The sequence below is a fragment of the Bombina bombina genome, chromosome 6 (assembly GCF_027579735.1).
Source record: "Bombina bombina isolate aBomBom1 chromosome 6, aBomBom1.pri, whole genome shotgun sequence".
In the NCBI taxonomy this organism is placed as follows: Eukaryota; Metazoa; Chordata; class Amphibia; order Anura; family Bombinatoridae; genus Bombina; species Bombina bombina.
The window spans coordinates 719,739,043-719,757,367 of record NC_069504.1 but is presented as its reverse complement, the minus strand read 5'-3'; the positions used below and the strand labels follow the sequence as shown (position 1 = coordinate 719,757,367).

At 38.1% G+C, this 18,325-nt stretch overlaps 2 non-coding genes across 2 annotated transcripts; both read right to left on the bottom strand.

Moving 5' to 3' along the window:
* Positions 1-4,544: 4,544 nt before the first annotated feature.
* TRNAR-ACG (transfer RNA arginine (anticodon ACG)) lies at positions 4,545-4,617 on the bottom strand. The gene has a single exon. It is a non-coding gene; the product is annotated as a tRNA-Arg (tRNA).
* A 1,070-nt stretch (positions 4,618-5,687) lies between these two features.
* TRNAH-GUG (transfer RNA histidin (anticodon GUG)) lies at positions 5,688-5,759 on the bottom strand. The gene has a single exon. It is a non-coding gene; the product is annotated as a tRNA-His (tRNA).
* Between the last annotated feature and the right edge of the window lie 12,566 nt (positions 5,760-18,325).

Here is an 18,325-nt window from a genome sequence, read left to right as displayed (position 1 = left end):
TGCACTTCCATTTGGACTGTCGACGACATCCCAAGTCTTCACCAAGGTGCTGGGAGCTCGGCTGGACGTGGTCTGTGTGCAGGGGATCGCAGTAGCTCCTTTAACTTGATGACATTCTAGTTCAGGCTCCTTTTAACAGTGGCTCAGGATCACATGAAGAGGTTACTCTCTTGTCTTCAGGCTTACTTTTACAATTAAATAAAACAAGCTAAAGTACAAAAACCCCCCACTAAATTACAAAAAATAAAAAACTAATTACAAGAATTTGTAATCTTCTGCCCGGATAGGATGAAGACTTCTGCCCGTCTGGAGGACCACTTCTGCCCAGTTGGGTAAAGACGTCTCAAGGTAGGGTGATCTTCAGGGGGTTAGTGTTAGGTTTTATTAAGGGGGGGATTGGGTGGGTTCTAGAGTAGGGTTGGGTGTGTGGGTGGTGGGTTTTAATGTTGGGGGGGTTATTGTATTTTTTTTTTTTTTACAGGTAAAAGAGCTGATTACTTTGGGGCAATGCCCGCAAAAGGCCATTTTAAGGGCTATTTGTAATTTAGTATAGGGTAGGGATTTTTTTTTATTTTGGGGGGCTTTTTTTATTTAATTAGGGGGATTAGATTAGGTGTAATTAGTTTAAAATTCTTCTAATTATTTTATTATTTTTTGTAATTTAGTGGGGTTCTTTTGTAATTTAGTTTTTTATTTAATTGTAATTAGTTTAATTTAATTTAGGTAATTAATTTATAGTGTAGTGTTAGGTGTAATTTAAACTTAGGTTAGGTTTTATTTTACAGGTACTTTTGTCTTTATTTTAGCTAGGTAGTTATTAAATAGTTAATAACTATTTAATAACTATTGTACCTAGTTAAAATAAATACAAAGTTGCCTGTAAAATAAAAATAAATCCTAAAATAGCTACAATATTAGTTATATTGTAGCTAGCTTAGGGTTTATTTTATAGGTAAGTATTTAGTTTTAAATAGGAATAATTTAGTTAATTATAGTATTTTTATTTAGATTTATTTAAATTATATTTCAGTTAGGGGGGTGTTAGGGTTAGACTTAGGTTTAGGGGTTAATAACTTTATTATAGTGGCAGCAACATTGGGGTCGGCAGATTCGGGGTTAATAACTATAATGTAGGTGTCGGCGAGGTTGGGGGCGACAGATTAGGGGTTCATAAGTATAATGTAGGTGGCAGCGGAGTCCGGAGCGGCAGAATAAGGGTTAATAAGATTATGCAGGTGGTGACGATGTCGGGGGCGGCAGATTAGGGGTTAATAAGTGTAAGATTAGATTTAAAAATAGATACTGCATCCTCTGACTGAACAGACATAACATATATGGAGTTTGTATCAAATTAAATAAAATAACCATGAAAAAGGGAGGCTTAGCAATATTTAATGTCAAAAACTTTAATTTAAATAATGTGTACACTGCACACTTAACTTCAAACTCTGGGTTTTAAATTATGGATTTAAATTTGAATTGACCCTTTGACTTCCTGTCAGTATTGGGTTATGCTCACTTACTGCCCCCCCCCCTGTTAATGAGCTGTATCTGAACACAATTTGTGAATCACAAGAGATGTAGAATACTACTTTACTCTTCTACTTGGTGTCATCTGTTCTTAGGTTACCTCAGCTTCCAGTTGTCACATGACCCTGCTCACTGCATCCTCCTGATTAATCTATATATCCTTCACTTGCTAGGAGGCATCAAGAGGGGTGCCTCCTATTGGTCCCAATTTTTGCTGCTAATATATTGACAGAACACAGGTGGCGCTGCAGCACATCTTTTCCTTTGACCCATGTACTGCAATGGAGAGAAGCGTTCCTGTACCTGCCTCTCCATAGCATTACATGGGGGGAAAATATATATTTTTTTTTACTTTTTTTTTTGTTTGTTTTAATTAAAATTTAATTAAGCTTTGGCCACATATGGCAGGGTAGGCCCTGCCTCCTATGAGCACATGTCCGTGGATGGCAGTGACATGCATTCATAGGAGGCAGGTGAGGCAGCGCCTCCCCTGGCCAATGTGTGTAATTACAGCACTCTTTTTTTATTAATAATTAAAAAAAAAATGTTCCATTTTTTTTTCAATTTTTTTTTTGTTGTTCCTCAAAGGGACCCCCCTAACCCCCCACCCCTGCCTGTGTTGTGTTTATTACTACTGTATACTTAAAATTTTATTACTGTGTTTAAAAAAGTCTACACATCACATTCATATTGCGCAAGGAAGTAGAGGCCAGCTACCCTTCCATTGCGCAATATGAATGTATTTTTATGGGCCGCTCAGAGACTGTCTGCCACAGTGCCATCTAGTGGCTAAGCTCACTCTCTTTGCGGCCCATACCGCTCTCACTGGAGGCTTCTCTCTTGAAGCCTCCGGGAGCACTGCCCGCCCCTCAGCCAATCAGAGTGACACAGGAGGAGGCTGCAGTGGCATCACTAGGGGGGTGCGGCAGTCACCACTAGACAGGCATGGACATATTACTTAGGGCTGACATGCAGCAGAACTTCACTTTTTTGGCTTTTGCTGTGCAAGTGTGCATGGCAAACAACCACCCGCCCCACATGCTGGCTCCCCCACCATCCCATCATGTTCCACACTGGTCACGTTCCTTCCTAAACTTGGCTTAGTTACAAGGCAGCACCAGGAGGAACTTGACCGGAGATAAAGAGGGAGCAGCATGATGACGATTGACAATTAGCCAGCAGCGCAGCCGCAGCAGGACAGTCAGTGGAGGAGAGCGCGAGACACACACTTGATGCAAGGGCAGGAAAATTGAAGACAGCCAGGGGCTCCCTGCAATTCTGGAGTAGGTTCAGCTTTAAGGGCAGCAGATTAAAGAGAGCGACACTTCACTTTGTTTGTGTACTGAATGACTCACTGCGAGGCTGGCTGTGCTGAGTAAGGTCAGGTCAGAATCAGATAACCCAGACATGCTGTCTCCCGGCATGGTGGATAATTAGCAGCAGCTCAGAAGCCAATACCATCCTCCTCCCCCTTCTCCACCCGAGTGCGGTGCTGTCAGCAGCTTAAGAAAGAAATAACAGCAGTCAAGGTGTACCAGGTAAGGGGGGTAATGAGTCATGACTGCTTATTATTGCTCCCAGCCTACAGCTCACAGCACGACATTAGGACACAGGCTTATTTTAACCTCTTGGCTCCTGGAGGATATGGGCTGTCAAAAACAAAATATATATATACAGTATATAAAACTGTCCTGTATGCAGCAAATACAAATGTTAGTTATTTCTGATTGTTTTTATTGTGTGTGCGTTTATCTGTGTGTGTGTATTTAAGTGTGTGTGTGTAACTAACTCTGTGTGAGTGCAACTCTGTGTGTGTAACTAACTCTGTGTGAGTGCATCTGTGTGTGTAACTGTGTGTGTGTGTAACTCTGTGTGTGTGAGTGTAACTGTGTTTGCAACTTTGTGTATAACTCTGTGTGAGTGTAGCTGTGTGTGTGTAACTCTGTGTGTGTAACTCTAGCTCTGTGTGAGTGTCACTGTGCTTGCAACTCTGTGTATAACTGTGTATAACTCTGTGTGTGTGTAACTGCGTGAGTGTAGCTGTGTGTGTGTAACTGTGTGTGTAACTCTGTGTATAACTCTGTGTATGTGTGTAACTCTGTGTGTGTAACTCTAACTCTGTGTGAGTGTAACTGTGTTTGCAACTCTGTGTATAACTCTGTGTGTGTGTAACTGTGTGAGTGTAGCTGTGTGTGTAACTCTGTGTATAACTCTGTGTGTAACTCTAACACTGTGTGTAACTCTGTGTGTGTAACTCTAACTCTGTGTGAGTGTAACTGTGTTTGCAACTCTGTGTATAACTCTGTGTGTGTGTAACTCTAACTCTGTGTGAGTGTAACGGTGTGTGTAACTGTGTGTGCGGGTGTGTGTAACTGTGTGTGCAACTCTGTGTATAACTCTGTGTATGTGTGTAACTCTAACTCTGTGTGATTGTAACTGTGTGTAACTCTGTGTGTGTAACTCTAACTCTGTGTGTAACTCTAACTCTGTGTGAGTGTAACTCTGTGTGTAACTTTGTGTATGTAACTTTGTGTGTGTAACTCTGTGTATGTGTGTAACTGTGTGTGTAACTCTGTGTGTGTAACGCTGTGTGTGAGTGTAACTGTGAGTAACGCTGTGTGTGAGTGTAACTGTATGAGTGTAGCTGTGACTCTTTCTTCAATTAACAGCCTTTGCTTTCCAGACACCATTTTCTTGGCAGTTATCTTTCCCCTTTAACACTTCTAGATTGAAGAACTTGATCTCTTCTACTTGTGTTGTCTATCCATGGCTGCATTCTAAAGCAACGTTTTTTAAGCACGTAGGGAAATGTAGTAACAGGGAATCAGGGCAACTCTCTTCAGCGTATGTTATCAAAATATTCCATACTGTAAGAACAAAAGCTCTCTAACTGTTAAAATAAAAAAAATGAATACAATTCTTGTAGAGATAATCCAAGGCCCATAAACAAGGTCACTGCAGGAACTTCAGTTTGCTTTGAAAATGTAAGGAACCAATTAGCTGCTCAAAAGCCACGAGCCAGGTAGGAGTCGAACCTACAATCTTCTGATCCGTAGTCAGACGCGTTATCCATTGCGCCACTGGCCCACGTGGGCGTTATATGCCAGCTGACGAGTCTGATGATGATTGTGGCTTGAGATTGACTAGCTCAAACGCTCTCGTTGGTGGAGAAGTGTTTATTGGCATTCACTTTCACATGTTTGGATATAACAAATCTGGCCTTAATTTACTTGGGACTTTCTCTAACCTTGTGCATCTAATGTTGAAAATGTCTGGTGCAATTTACCATCAGTAGAAAGGATGGCCTTTTTGAGTATATATAAATATATATATATATATATATATATATATATATATATATATATATATATATATATATATATATAGATATAGATATAGATATATAAATATTTGTTTGTGTGTGTGTGTGTATTTGTATATTTATCTATCTATCTATATATAGATATATGTACATACATAAAAACACATAACTTTTATATTGTAGAACATTTTACTTTAAGAGTTTTTTTCAATTAAGGAACATTTGCTAAAAATGTATTTTATATCCGTAACAGGGACATGTCAAAATGTGCTATATTTTCGGATTCTTTATTACTCAAGGGTTAACTAAAATACTTGTCTTAAAACAGTATTCTTCTGTTGAGGAAGGAGAGAAAAGGGGGCTTCAAATTAGAGGACTGGTGGTAGCAGAGAGACTGACAGAATATCTCAAGGTAAGCATTGTCAGTTCCTTGCCATTGATGTATTTTGACCGGTTAAGGTTACTGGTTGATCCAAGCTTAAAGATAACAGAATGCAAGAAACCTTCTCATTGGCCAATTCCGGCAGATAAATGAAAACATTTTCTAGTCATGATTTACACTTGTGGTTAACCAGCTATCGTTTGTAAGGGTTGTATGTATCCCATTACGCCTGCTGATTACACTGAATAACCTTTGAACTTATTTCTTAAAAAGAAATTTGAAAAAAAGCCAGAGAACAGACAGCTCCCAAAAGTCACCCTTTTTTCCTTCTCAAAGCTAGAAAACAGACTCACGTATGAAATTGCGTATTTGTTCACAACACAAGCAGACTCTGTGGGTCCATGTGCACCCCAAGACACATGGCATTGTCTTAATCAGCAACCTCACAAAACTTGCCGTGACCCGGATTCGAACCGGGGTTGCTGCGGCCACAACGCAGAGTACTAACCACTATACGATCACGGCACGACGGCTGTGCTGACAACAGAGACTGCAGGATTGCCTAAGAGTATTACGCTGAAGTCACTAACCACCGTCGAAATAGTCGTAAGTCGGTTACATTTTGGTTTTGTGCTGTGTCTGTTGTTTTGTTTGTTTTTTGTTTGTTTTTTTTTCTTTTTTTTTCTTTTTTTTTTCTTTCTTAGACTCTTTCTTCAATTAACAGCCTTTGCTTTCCAGACACCATTTTCTTGGCAGTTATCTTTCCCCTTTAACACTTCTAGATTGAAGAACTTGATCTCTTCTACTTGTGTTGTCTATCCATGGCTGCATTCTAAAGCAACGTTTTTTAAGCACGTAGGGAAATGTAGTAACAGGGAATCAGGGCAACTCTCTTCAGCGTATGTTATCAAAATATTCCATACTGTAAGAACAAAAGCTCTCTAACTGTTACAATGCTTGTAGAGATAATCCAAGGCCCATAAACTAAGTCTTTGCAGATATTGAAATTAGATATTAAATTTATTCAGTCTAGTAACTACATTGTAGTTTTAGACAATATTTTGTGAATTTTTGCAATCAGGAGTCTGTATGATTAATAGGTTATTTTCTATAGTTAAAGTGTCAGTAAACGTTAAAAATAATGTTATATAATTCTGCACATACTGCAGAATTATATAACATTATATTAGCCTTATCTGTATAAAACGTAATATTCCCTTTTAATTTAAAAAAAACCCGGCTGTTTTACAGACCCGCTCTCTGCTCTCTGCTGAGCGGGTCTGTTTTATTCACACAGCGCATCGGGCCAGCTATATAGTCACAGCCCGGCCCGACCGCGCCATAACACAAAGTGCAGCTATAATGGCGCGGTCGGGCTGGGCTGTGACTATACAGCTGGCCCGATGCGCTGTGTGAATAAAACAGACCCGCTCAGCAGAGAGCAGAGAGCGGGTCTGTAAAACAGCCGGGGTTTTTTTAAATTAAAAGTGAATATTACGTTTTATACAAATAAGGCTAATATAATGTTATATAATTCTGCAGTATGTGCAGAATTATATAACATTATTTTTGAGGTTTACTGTCCCTTTAATTATAATTCCTTTTTTTGTTTTCCTTTATGTTATGTTCTGCAGTTGACAAGTGTAGTTTTAGCAGCTATTTCTAATTTTTTGTCATATGGTATGATTAGATTTTGTTAATACTTGCTATCTTCCCTTAATTTGCATTTAATAATGTAATTTCCTATGTAAATTAGATTACATATTTGTGTATTTCTAACTTATTTCCTTTATGGTCTGTACTGGATTTTCCTTTCCAAACGTGTCTTTTGCTTTTTCATTTTCCTGTAATGAACTAATTAAGTGGATTCAGGTGCCTTCAATCTCCTATATTTTGAACACTAGTATTGGGGAAAGCATAGCTAGGGGGAGCATAGCTTTGGGAACTGTTCCCATTATTAGAAGTGACTCTTTTATAAGTGACAGCATAAGAATTATACAAGAATTGAACAAGAGGTGAACAGACTACTCACAAGCAGAAAGGCAAGTAACATTGGCATGTTTATTTTATATTAATGATATGCCCTGATAAATATTACTTTATTTTCATTTTCTCTAGCCCATGACCCCCATAACACACTTCATCTACTATGCACATAACCTCATCACTCATTTCATCACTTAGCACAATTATAAACCAAGATCTTGATGTAAATTAATATACTGACTTCTCTTTTATACATTGACAAAAAGACAAGGAGATGAGGTTACAATTCCTTAATTACAAATGGATATATTCAATACACCAAATTTCTACATATTCTATAATTTAACACAACAATCAAACAGCTGTATTAGATAATACCATTGTATCCATTTTAAGTTAAATTTAAATAAATATTAAAGTAATTGTCTCCTTTATATGCATGTTATCTATTATTGCCTTGCTACATAATTGCAGTACAAACTACAAGAATGCCTCATGCCTCTTAAATGAATGGAAAACCAAAGATGTAATATTTATGCCAATGAAATTATAATCATCCTATCCTTATCCCTTCCAAATTGCATCACTAGAGGTCTATCAAATAGCTTATCCTGTATGTCTTCTCATGATTTAAAACTCAATAGCTATAATATTGAGCTTCTATTTTCACCCTCATTCACTTTCCGAATATCAACAACTGTTTTTCAATACAGTCGTCAGTTTATCCTTTCATATCTGTTATTTACAGTCACAATTGACTCAAATGTCATTTGCTTTTAACATCCAGGGCTTGGTCAATCAATTCCTACCTCTTTCACCTTAAAAATATATCTAAAAATAGTGACCTCACACAAGACTCAAATTAGATTCAAATTCCTCTTGTCCCCTTTTACATCCACCATGAATTCCACTGTCAGACATCTTTCTTATGCATCACTCCTTAACTGCACCTCTCTGCCAATTGCCCCCTCCTCAACTGGCTTCTCGTAGTCTCATTGATCAATTACAAATCTTGACCCTAACATAGAAGGTCCTCAATAACACTGTAATCTACTATTAGGCTAGTCATGTTCATCACATATATAAGGATCATTGCTTTGGAGTTCGTATCTCCTAAAGCCAATATATTGGTTCTTAGATAAAAAATATTATCCATCTCTCTGTCCACAACCTACTGTTTTCCTTCTCTCTTTTAACTTCTTAATGTTCCCCTCTTCAGAAATTGTATAGACCTATTCTGCAAATTTCTCTACCTTGCACAAGAAGACTCTGTCTAACCTTCTAGTGCTTCAAGTATTCCCTAAAAACCCATTGCACATGAATGCAAACACTGCACACTTACCTAATTTTTGTTTTTTAATTTTTGCTCCCTGTACTTTTCTCATCTTTTTTCCTGTATTTCTTTAGCATTCACAAGCTGCCTGTTCTATACATCCCTTTATGTATGGTGATCTACATCAGATGGCAATTTATGGGCAGTGCCCTCTGCTCCATCTTCTATGTCATTGTCTTTTGTAATTTGTGCCCTGTTATCAAGTACCTTATATTCCTAGCTCTTCAGAATATATTGGTAATTTAGAAATAAATTACCATAATAATAAAATGTATTATAGTGAAAATAAAACTATGATATAAATGCGTTGGACACACTTTAATTGTTTCTGCATCTGAAAATGTTGACACTTAAAGGGGAAGTCTACAATAAAATTGTTATTGTTTAAAAAGATAGAGAACACCTTTAATACCCATTCTCCAGCTTTGCACAATCAAAATTGATATATTAATATATTTTAAAACATTTAAACCTCTAAATTTCTGCCTGTTTCTAAGCCACTACAGACAGCCTCTTATCACATTCTTTGTTGTTTGCTTTTCACAACAGGAGACTGCTAGCTCATGCGGGCCATATAGATAACATGGTGTTCATGCACAAGGAGTTATTTAAGAGTTAGCAAGTCAAAAGATAATAAATAAAAAGTCATGTGATCAGGGGGCTGTCGGAAGATGCTTAGATACAAGGTTATCACAGAGGTAAAAAGTATATAAGAGGGACATTACAGTCAAAAATTAAAAGAATAGTAAACCCCAAAATTTTATTTTATGATTCAGATAGAACATACAATTTTAAACAACTTTCCAATTTAATTCTATTATCAAATTTTCGTCATTCTCTTGTTATCCATTGCTGAAGGGACACTACTGACAGTAAGCTGAAAATAGCTATTTAGCCAATCACAAGAGACAAATGTGTGCAGGCACCAATTAGCAGCAGCTCCCACTAGTGTAGGATATGTGCGGATTCATTTTTTAACAAGGGATACTAAGAGAACAAAGCACATTTGAAAATAGAAGGGAATATGAAAGTGTCTTAAAATGACACGCTCTATCTGAATCATGCAAGTTTAATTTTCACTTTCCTATCAATGCACATAGATTTATTACGTCTTTGAATAGAAACATATTTGCAATATGAATGTATTAGCAAAAATTCTTCTAGTAAAAGTTATCACTGTTTCATTTTTCTCTGCATGTGCATGTGAAGCATAGCGATATATTGTCACTGCACCCACGTTTTAAATAATGCAGCTGCTCAGTTCATCAGTGGGACTTGTATCATGTCAGCAATTAACAAATGGTGTCATTACCAGATGGTACAAGCATCTTAGGCTCTCTAAACAAGTGTTTTGTTTAAAATGCTGGTGCACGGTGCATACTTAAATACACTTTTGAAACAACGATAGCTTTTATTAGAAGCATTTTTGCTAATGCATGTAGATTACAAAATTACTTCTGTTCAATACCGAAATGCACCGATGTGGTTTCCAATTTTGTCTGGAATATCTTTAATATAACTGTGTTGGTTATGCAAAACTGGGGAATGGGTAATAAAGGGATTATCTATATTTTAAAACAATACAAATTCTATTGTAGACTGTCCCTTTAGGTTTAAAACTATTAATCAAGCAAAGCTCAAGTTGTAGTACTAATATTGTTACATTATTAAACTGAGGAATAACTGTTTCCCAGGTCATCATTATATGTGAACTGGAGATTATGCTCATATATAAACAGCACTTTTAAAAAATAGGAATAGCCCAATACAATAACTACATTAATTTTATGTTTAAAATAGATTATACTTTTCTCCACCTGCCACAGGTATTATATCCCCTTCTTACTTTAGAGAGATAGAGCTGAAATAAAAGTGGTTCAGCTAAATAGGTGGAGACCTATACAAAGTGTAAAAGTGCCTGTTGAAAATGAATGGGCTGGGAGATGGCAGCAGATCCCTGTGGTGGGGGTTGGGGTGGCTAGTGCCCAAGTGATTGAGATACAGTAGCTGATTTTATAAAGGAGGAGCTGCAATGGGGGGCCAGAAAAGGAATAAAGTAGCTCAGTTAAAGAGACAGTGTGCTGTAGAATTGATTTCTCATTAATGTGTTTCCAATTACTTGTTATACCAGCTGCAGAGATTAAAATGTATGGGACATTGTTCATTTAGGTATATTTTGTATATGAAATTTTCTTTTGTGATTCAGATAGAGCATGCAATTTTAAGCAACTTTCTAATTTACTCCTGTTATCAAATTCTCTTCATTCTCTTGGTATTCTCTTCATTCGCTGAAAAAATATATGAATTTTATTTGTATAGTCAGATGACTGTGGTAACAATGAACACCTTGCAAGAAAAAAAGTGCTTTTATTTCTGTGCTGCACAATCTATATGATAACTCCTAAAAACTTGTATGGGCCCCTATTTCACATGTGGCTACCCATGATGACAATTTAGTAAGGTGATCTCAGTGACAGCAGTGAGTATTTTTATCTAAAATCTATGCAAAAATAATACATATTTTTTACAGTCTTTGCCACAGCTATCTCACATGCCATGAGTTATACATTTAACAATGGCATATTGTGAATCTGATGGGCCTACTGAAAAATATATATAATTTGTGCGGGCCACTCACTGAAATTTGACCTACAATAGGATTTAAATGTAGGTAGCCAAAAAAAGCTCAAAATTGGCTCAGCACTGGGGTGAAAAAAGACTTAGCAGTGAAAGGGTTAAATAACAAAAGAAAAAGTCTAACAGTGTAAGCAAATGTTTACTATTTTTCTTTTGTAAGAAGCACTTAGACTTCTGCCATTGCATATCGAGAGAGACCATCACATTGGTCCTGAAAATTGGCTTCCTACTATAGCTGCAAAACCTCATCCAGTCATATTTAAATTCCTCAATTACCAGGAAAAAACTTTCCCTACTGCGAGCTTATAGAGCACAAAATCTGACATCCAATTTGAAAGGTAAAAGTTGTTGATCTTAACAGACTTCTCAGCAGAGGTCACCAAAATAATTACAAACCTATTTGAACATGGGAGACCAGCAGGGAGAAAAATAAAATGTTACCGTTAATATTATTCTCAGTATGGAACTTCAAATGGAAAGAAGAAACTCCTATACCTACCATGACTGTGAACTGATGCCTGGAGACGAAAATTTTAGTGATTCATTAGTTATGTTAAAAGGATTCAAACATACATTTATTATGTTTACTCTCTCCCTGGTCTTATAGCTTTTATGACAGACTGCATTAAGGAGATGTTTGTTATGTAAATGTTGATATGCTAATCTTACCTCGCACGTGCCTTACCTGTATGCCTTTCAATGATAGTTTGTTTTGTTTTTTTCCTTTGCTTTCAGTTAGCTATCTCTTGCCTTTGATGGGAGGTGGACTGCCTGCTGACCCGTCTCTACTGGATTGAACCTGTGTTACACTTGTCGTCATTTTGTTCACACTACAGTGAGTATCATGAGTGCCCCTCTTTTACCACTCCCCTACACGATTATAATCCACATTCTGAACATAGCCTCACTACCTGCACATTACTAAGTGGGAAGGATTTACAATGCTCTTGGGTTGAAGCCTACCATTTTTAAGTACTAATACTCTATAAATGCTGACATTACACTCCTCCTAGAGACCCACTTATCAAAAGAAGAACATGACAAACTAAAGACCAGGTGGGTGGGACATATTTTATATATAGATTTTTTGACTCCGTGCATTCTCATATCTCAGGAAAAACTACCCATCTGCAAAAAATGGAAGACAAATTTATAAGCACAATTAAAGAGGGCTTGAGTCTTATAGATTTATGGAGAGCTTGTAACCCAGATCAGAGGGACCACACATGTGTTTCTAAAACCCACCATACCCTTTCCAGGATAGATTACTTTCTCACATCACCCCATATCACCCCTAACATAGTGAACTCTTCCATCATGAAAATTACGTTATCTGATCATGCTTCCATCTGTATAACTCTACAGCCTACTATTCAAACCCCCATCCACAGGAGATTTCCAACTTACTTATGTCACAAAGTAGAATTTCGGCAGCAATTACACTCATACTAGTTAGATTTTACCTCTGATAACCCCCAACATTATGAGAACATTGACTTATTTTGGCACACATACAAGGCAGTCTTAAGAGGAAGGATCACTGCATATACTGCCCATATTGCCTCCACTAAAAAGTCACCTCGCAGTTGCTTGTCAACCTTACTTACACCTATAACTTGTATCTCCAGAGCCCCACAACACAAAACAGGCTGAAATACTACAAACTGAAACAGGAAAAGGATGCACACCTTCACTTTACAAGATCAAGCCTATAATGTCCATAGACAGGGTAAACATTACCATCATGGAAATAAAAGTATTCCAAAGAAACCGCAGCACTCTAAAATGGTAAAGTTTAATCACAGGTTTATTGCAGCATCAGCAAACAACAACGTTTCGTACTACATGTCCTTAGTCATGCTATGCATACATCATTTCCTTTACACCTTTTAAACCCTCAGTAAACACACCCCCTAGGTAAATTAACCAATTATATATATCACATATTTGTATACATTTTCAAAAACAAAATGTGAATCCCAATCTATGTTAAAATAAAACAAACTAACAGACATGGAGGAATTATCACATGCCAAGAAATTTTTACAGAAATACTGAAAGATCATAATCCTTATTCATACCCATTGGCATTAAACAATTTAAATGGAAAATCCAAAAGGATTCTCTCTGTTTCAAATACTGCTCTCTATCGCTCCCCCCCCCCACCTAAAAATGGAAGCATGTTCTATTATTTGAAACCTTAACTGACTTATGCTGCGGGCCAGCCTGCATAGTGTCTAGCTACAGGGGATTTTATATTTTTTCTTCTAATATTCGATTTGTGTTTGGTTATTCTATCTCGAACCTTGCGGGTCGTTTCTCCAATATAGATAAGCCCACATGGACATTTTGGCAGATAAATAGCATACTCCCTGTTACTTGTAAAATAGCCTTTAATCAAAAATTTACGACCTGTTTCAGGATGTACAAAAACAGATCCTTTGATCATGCTATTACAATGGGAGCAACCAAAACAAGGATAACACCCATTATTCTTCTCAGATATATATCCCTGCTTCTTCATGTTTGTAGAACCAATATTTGCTTTTACCAAAACATCTCTCAGATTAGTGCCCTTTTGTATGAAGGCATAGGAAAGTCCTGAAATTCCAGAACATTAAGATTACAGTTCTTTAATACATACCAATGTCTACAAACTATTTTCTGGATTTGAAAACTCATTTAATTATATTTGGATACAAATACTATCCTCTGATTTTTATTTTCTCTCTGTTTATCTTGTTTATGGTGTTTAAGCAGCACATCTCTCGGAATGTCTAAAACATTCTTAATTTCTTGTTCAATCAGTTCTTCCCTATATCCTAACTCCAAAAAGACATTACTGATTTTCTTTGAGTCTTTGTTCGCTTCTTTTGTCCTCTGACACTATGAGGCGAACCCGCAACAGCTGACTCTTAGGCAGGGAATTCTTTAAGGACTGAGGATGGGCACTGCTAGCTAACAGATCATTTCTATCAGTGCTCTTCTTATAAATATCAACTTTAATCCTTCCATTTTCTTTTACAACCAAGATATCTAGAAAGGCCAAACTTTCCTCACTATAAACCAAGCTAAATTTGATCCTAGAAGTAGCACCATTCAATATATCCACAAATTGTAATTGGGTAAGACTGATATGCTACAGGTGAATCCCATTATCAAACCATCTTCTGTGTGTCTTCTGACGTTCTTCACGTTGTGCTATACGTCACTTCCACTGCCCTGGTCCTGCAGTCAAGGAGTTCCTCCGGGAACTTGAAGCAAATACGCCCACTCCGGTGCTAGAAGGAAAAGGGTAGGGGAGCCTCACCCACGCTTCCCAAACAAAGTAGATCCAACAACAAAGGATTCCCAGCACTAAGAGGTATATAGTAACACACAGAATCCATGTGTGTAAAAACAAAAGTGTTCTTTTATTTCTTAGATCATCAGTAAAAACAGCAGCAAAAAACAGATCAGGTCAAACAGAAGTGGAAGTAAACAGGTCAAACATGTTTCGTCAGTAATAACGTAACTTACTCAATGACTTATGGGCTAAAGAACTGCCTTGCATGCTTATATAGGGCAATAAACACACCCCCTTGTATAGTGTTAGAATTAACCCTTTTACTGCTTAAGTATACACCGCATTTAAAAGCTAACTTACTTATCCTGTTTCTGGCTACTGTTCACTTTGTGAAACTTGTGTGCATAAATAACATTACACTTATCAGTCTATCAATTAGTATATATAATTAGCTGTGAACAGGCATAGTGTGCTAAAAGAACGCGCACCCTGAGTTGCAATAGAAGTTATTCTAGCTTTTGTTCTATCTCAGGAGTGCTGTTCTCTCTCTTCTGATACCCATTTAAATGCTCCCATCCAGGTCCAAGAGACTTGATATTTTAGGCAGAATAACAAAACTCTCAGATTCAACACACAAATTATACACGTATCGAGGGGGCATGTCTAGGCGGCGTCCATGATAGGACATGTTATCAGGAGCTCTAGGTGATGATCTGTGTAATCCGCCGATCACCCACGGATAATTGCAGCATCTGAGGAAAGCAATGTTATTTTTGCCTGCAGTATATTCTGCTGATCTGAATCATATTAAATTTGCTGACTTTATGACTCTGGAGCGCTGATCTGGACCGCTGAGGCCTTTGGCGGCGGCCTCCTCTGGGCTCTCAGCACCCCCCCCCCCCCGGTTACCCGGGTAAGGCATTCCCTATTGGATTGCAACCTTTCTCTAAATATCTACAGAACTTTGCTAACTCATACCCCTACCAGAACACCTTGAAAACCATCTGGCATATCAGCTCGGCTTACGGCCTATTAAAAATGGCGGGGGCCAAACTTTGTTTACAAGAGGTCGGAGCACTTTTGGACGCCCACTTTGTAAAACTTCAGGCAGCGCTATTAGCAGAATGGGACTCAATGAAAGAAGTCTGCAAACCTTTTACTTACAGGTCTCAGCCATCGATCCAACCTCTGATTATGCATCGCTCACCTGATATGTGGGCCACTGAAGCAGTAACTTCCTCCGACTTGCAAGCTGACATTCCTGCAGACCCAAGTGAGGATGGACATTCTGCACAGAACATAGCCGCTACGGAGATCGATCCAGTGTATCTGCCCGTATCTACTCAGAACTCGGGTGTTGGGAACCCAGCTGTGACTTACCCTGTGCTGAGGAGCCGAACGGACTGCTGGGCTGACGCACCATTAGCCGTCTCATACTCGAGCACGACCGAAGGTACATTTCTCTGCTTAACTGAGGGCGACAGGCGACAGGGACACAACATATATCTAGTCCCAAGCTTACCTCCCCCAAAAGCCTCTGCTGATACTTCTTACGGGCTAACAGATGCAAACGGCCGACAGAGATACGACACTTTGGCAATCCCGGTACTACCTCCCCCAAAGGTCTTTGCTGAGCCCTCCGTAGGGATCCAAGAAATCCGAGGCAAGCTTTCCAGACTTGTGCTACATTCACAGGAACCAGCCTTACTTGTGATGGGGAACTATGTCCTTTGCGGCTATGCAGCCGAAGTTAATTGTGAAGCGGAGATGTTATTTCCATTCTATAACCTACAGCACAAGACCCCATTCTACAGGCGTGGAGTGGGATAAATTTGACTAGTAAGCCAGCCTGAAAGAACGCTCTATGTTGCACCCTCTTTGTTGTTTTGCCTTTTAATAGCCGGTGCAGCCTCTGACTAGACTGGTCAGTAAGAGACAAATTAGGGATTTTTAAAGTTAATCACCAGGTATATGCACATATAGCAATGTTTGGTAAAAGTTAATATAGACTGTTTCCCCCGTAATTATATCTAGCCTGCACCATTTAAGGTCTTTTTCTAATCGCATTGTTTTAAAACCTCCAAGGGTAACATATACTAAGCTGCTGGTTAATATGGTTAGGGTTGTACTGGTCATAGGGTACAATACTTGTTAAACCATCTATTGCTCGATTGATTATTACACCCCACATAGGACATAGATGCTAGTGTTGAACTCCACACAAACTCCTGCAACCCCCAGTTCTATTATCAGGGTATGATGGTTCCCTTATTCCTTATTTGTTGTTTTTTCTCTATTGGATAGGTTTTCATTTTTAAATGTCTGTGCACTGCTAAATATGGGGTTCACTTTCTTAATTTTACTTACACTTAGTTCATATTTTACAATTTATTATATGTTTGATGTGTTATTCTCATACAGGTTTGTACATGTAAAATAGAGGTTCATCAGTGGGGATCCAAGAGTGGTCCTCTACTGCAAATGTCTTCTGTCGCTTTATACTATATAGCGAGGCCCAAGAGTGACCTCAGATTTCACTTAGAAGACAAACAAATATACCAGCCAGCATGTTGCCTATTGACTTTGTTGAACAATGCCATTTCGCTATGTCATGTATATTTTGCACTTTTCTTGCATGTATAATTGAAAATCAACTTTGTACAAGGATTTTATTGAAAGGCATTTTGTGTATGCTGTCAACTAAACCTCAATAAAAAAATTAAACAAAAAAAAAAAAAAAAAATTATACACGTATCACTTTATGCGGATGACCTCCTGCATTATGTAAATAATCCCACAATCAATATTCCCATACTATTAGATATAATGAGCAAATTCAGAAATTTCTCTGGCTACAAAATCAGCGTGGATACATCCGAGGTAACCTGGCTACACAATTCTTGTAATTCAACTTTGCAACATACTATTTTAAAAATCACTTCAGGGTCCTTCAATTATTTAGGAATCCAACTTCATGTTAATCCCAATGTGCTATACCATTTAAACATTGGTAAATCCATTGATACTCTTCAAAACCTTCTGCGTAGTTAGCAAACACTCCCACTCTCTCTATATGGTAGAATACATCTCTTAAAAATGATTGCCCTCCCCAAACTTCTATACCCCTTACAAATGCTCCCTCTTTTGCTAACCAACAAAGATTTAAAAAATCTATCTACTGCATTTGGCTCCTTTATCTGGAGACACAAAAAACACAGGATTAATAAACTGAATTCAGAAATTCCACTTGACATGGGTGGTTTCAAATTCCCTAACATTCAATTATACAGGTGGTGCTGGTTTGTACGTCAGCAGATGTGACGTACACACGCAACGTGCAGCCGAGAACACTGACTTGGAGGCTCTCGTTGGTGTTAATGCAAGGTCTGAGGAATAGCAGGCAGAGGAGCTTGAGGTGAAGCCCAAATGTGATCCCTTGCTGCGCACGTACACTGCTCTTCACTGGCACGCAGTGTCTTGGTGGAAGTATCCACTTGAGAATTACTGCAGAAACAGGCGGCAAGGATACCAAACAAGCACTCCATCTGATGCTTGGACCGGTAACCTCTTGAATAGGCCGATTGTAGTCTCCTGGCCACAGACACACAACATGGTGTACTCTTTATTTTGATTTATTGTGCACGCTCAGCCTGTCAACTCCTTAAGCGTGGATGTCTGGTTAATTAATTCTGTTGCGGGAGGGTGAAGACATACTGCAACATTTATGCTTATGTGTTTATTGTAGTGAAGTAAATGTGCACTGCATGATAATTTGGAAATATATGGCATTTCTGGACTATTTCTTAATTAATAAGTCCCCAATAAAGTCGCCAGTGAAGAGATTTCCTC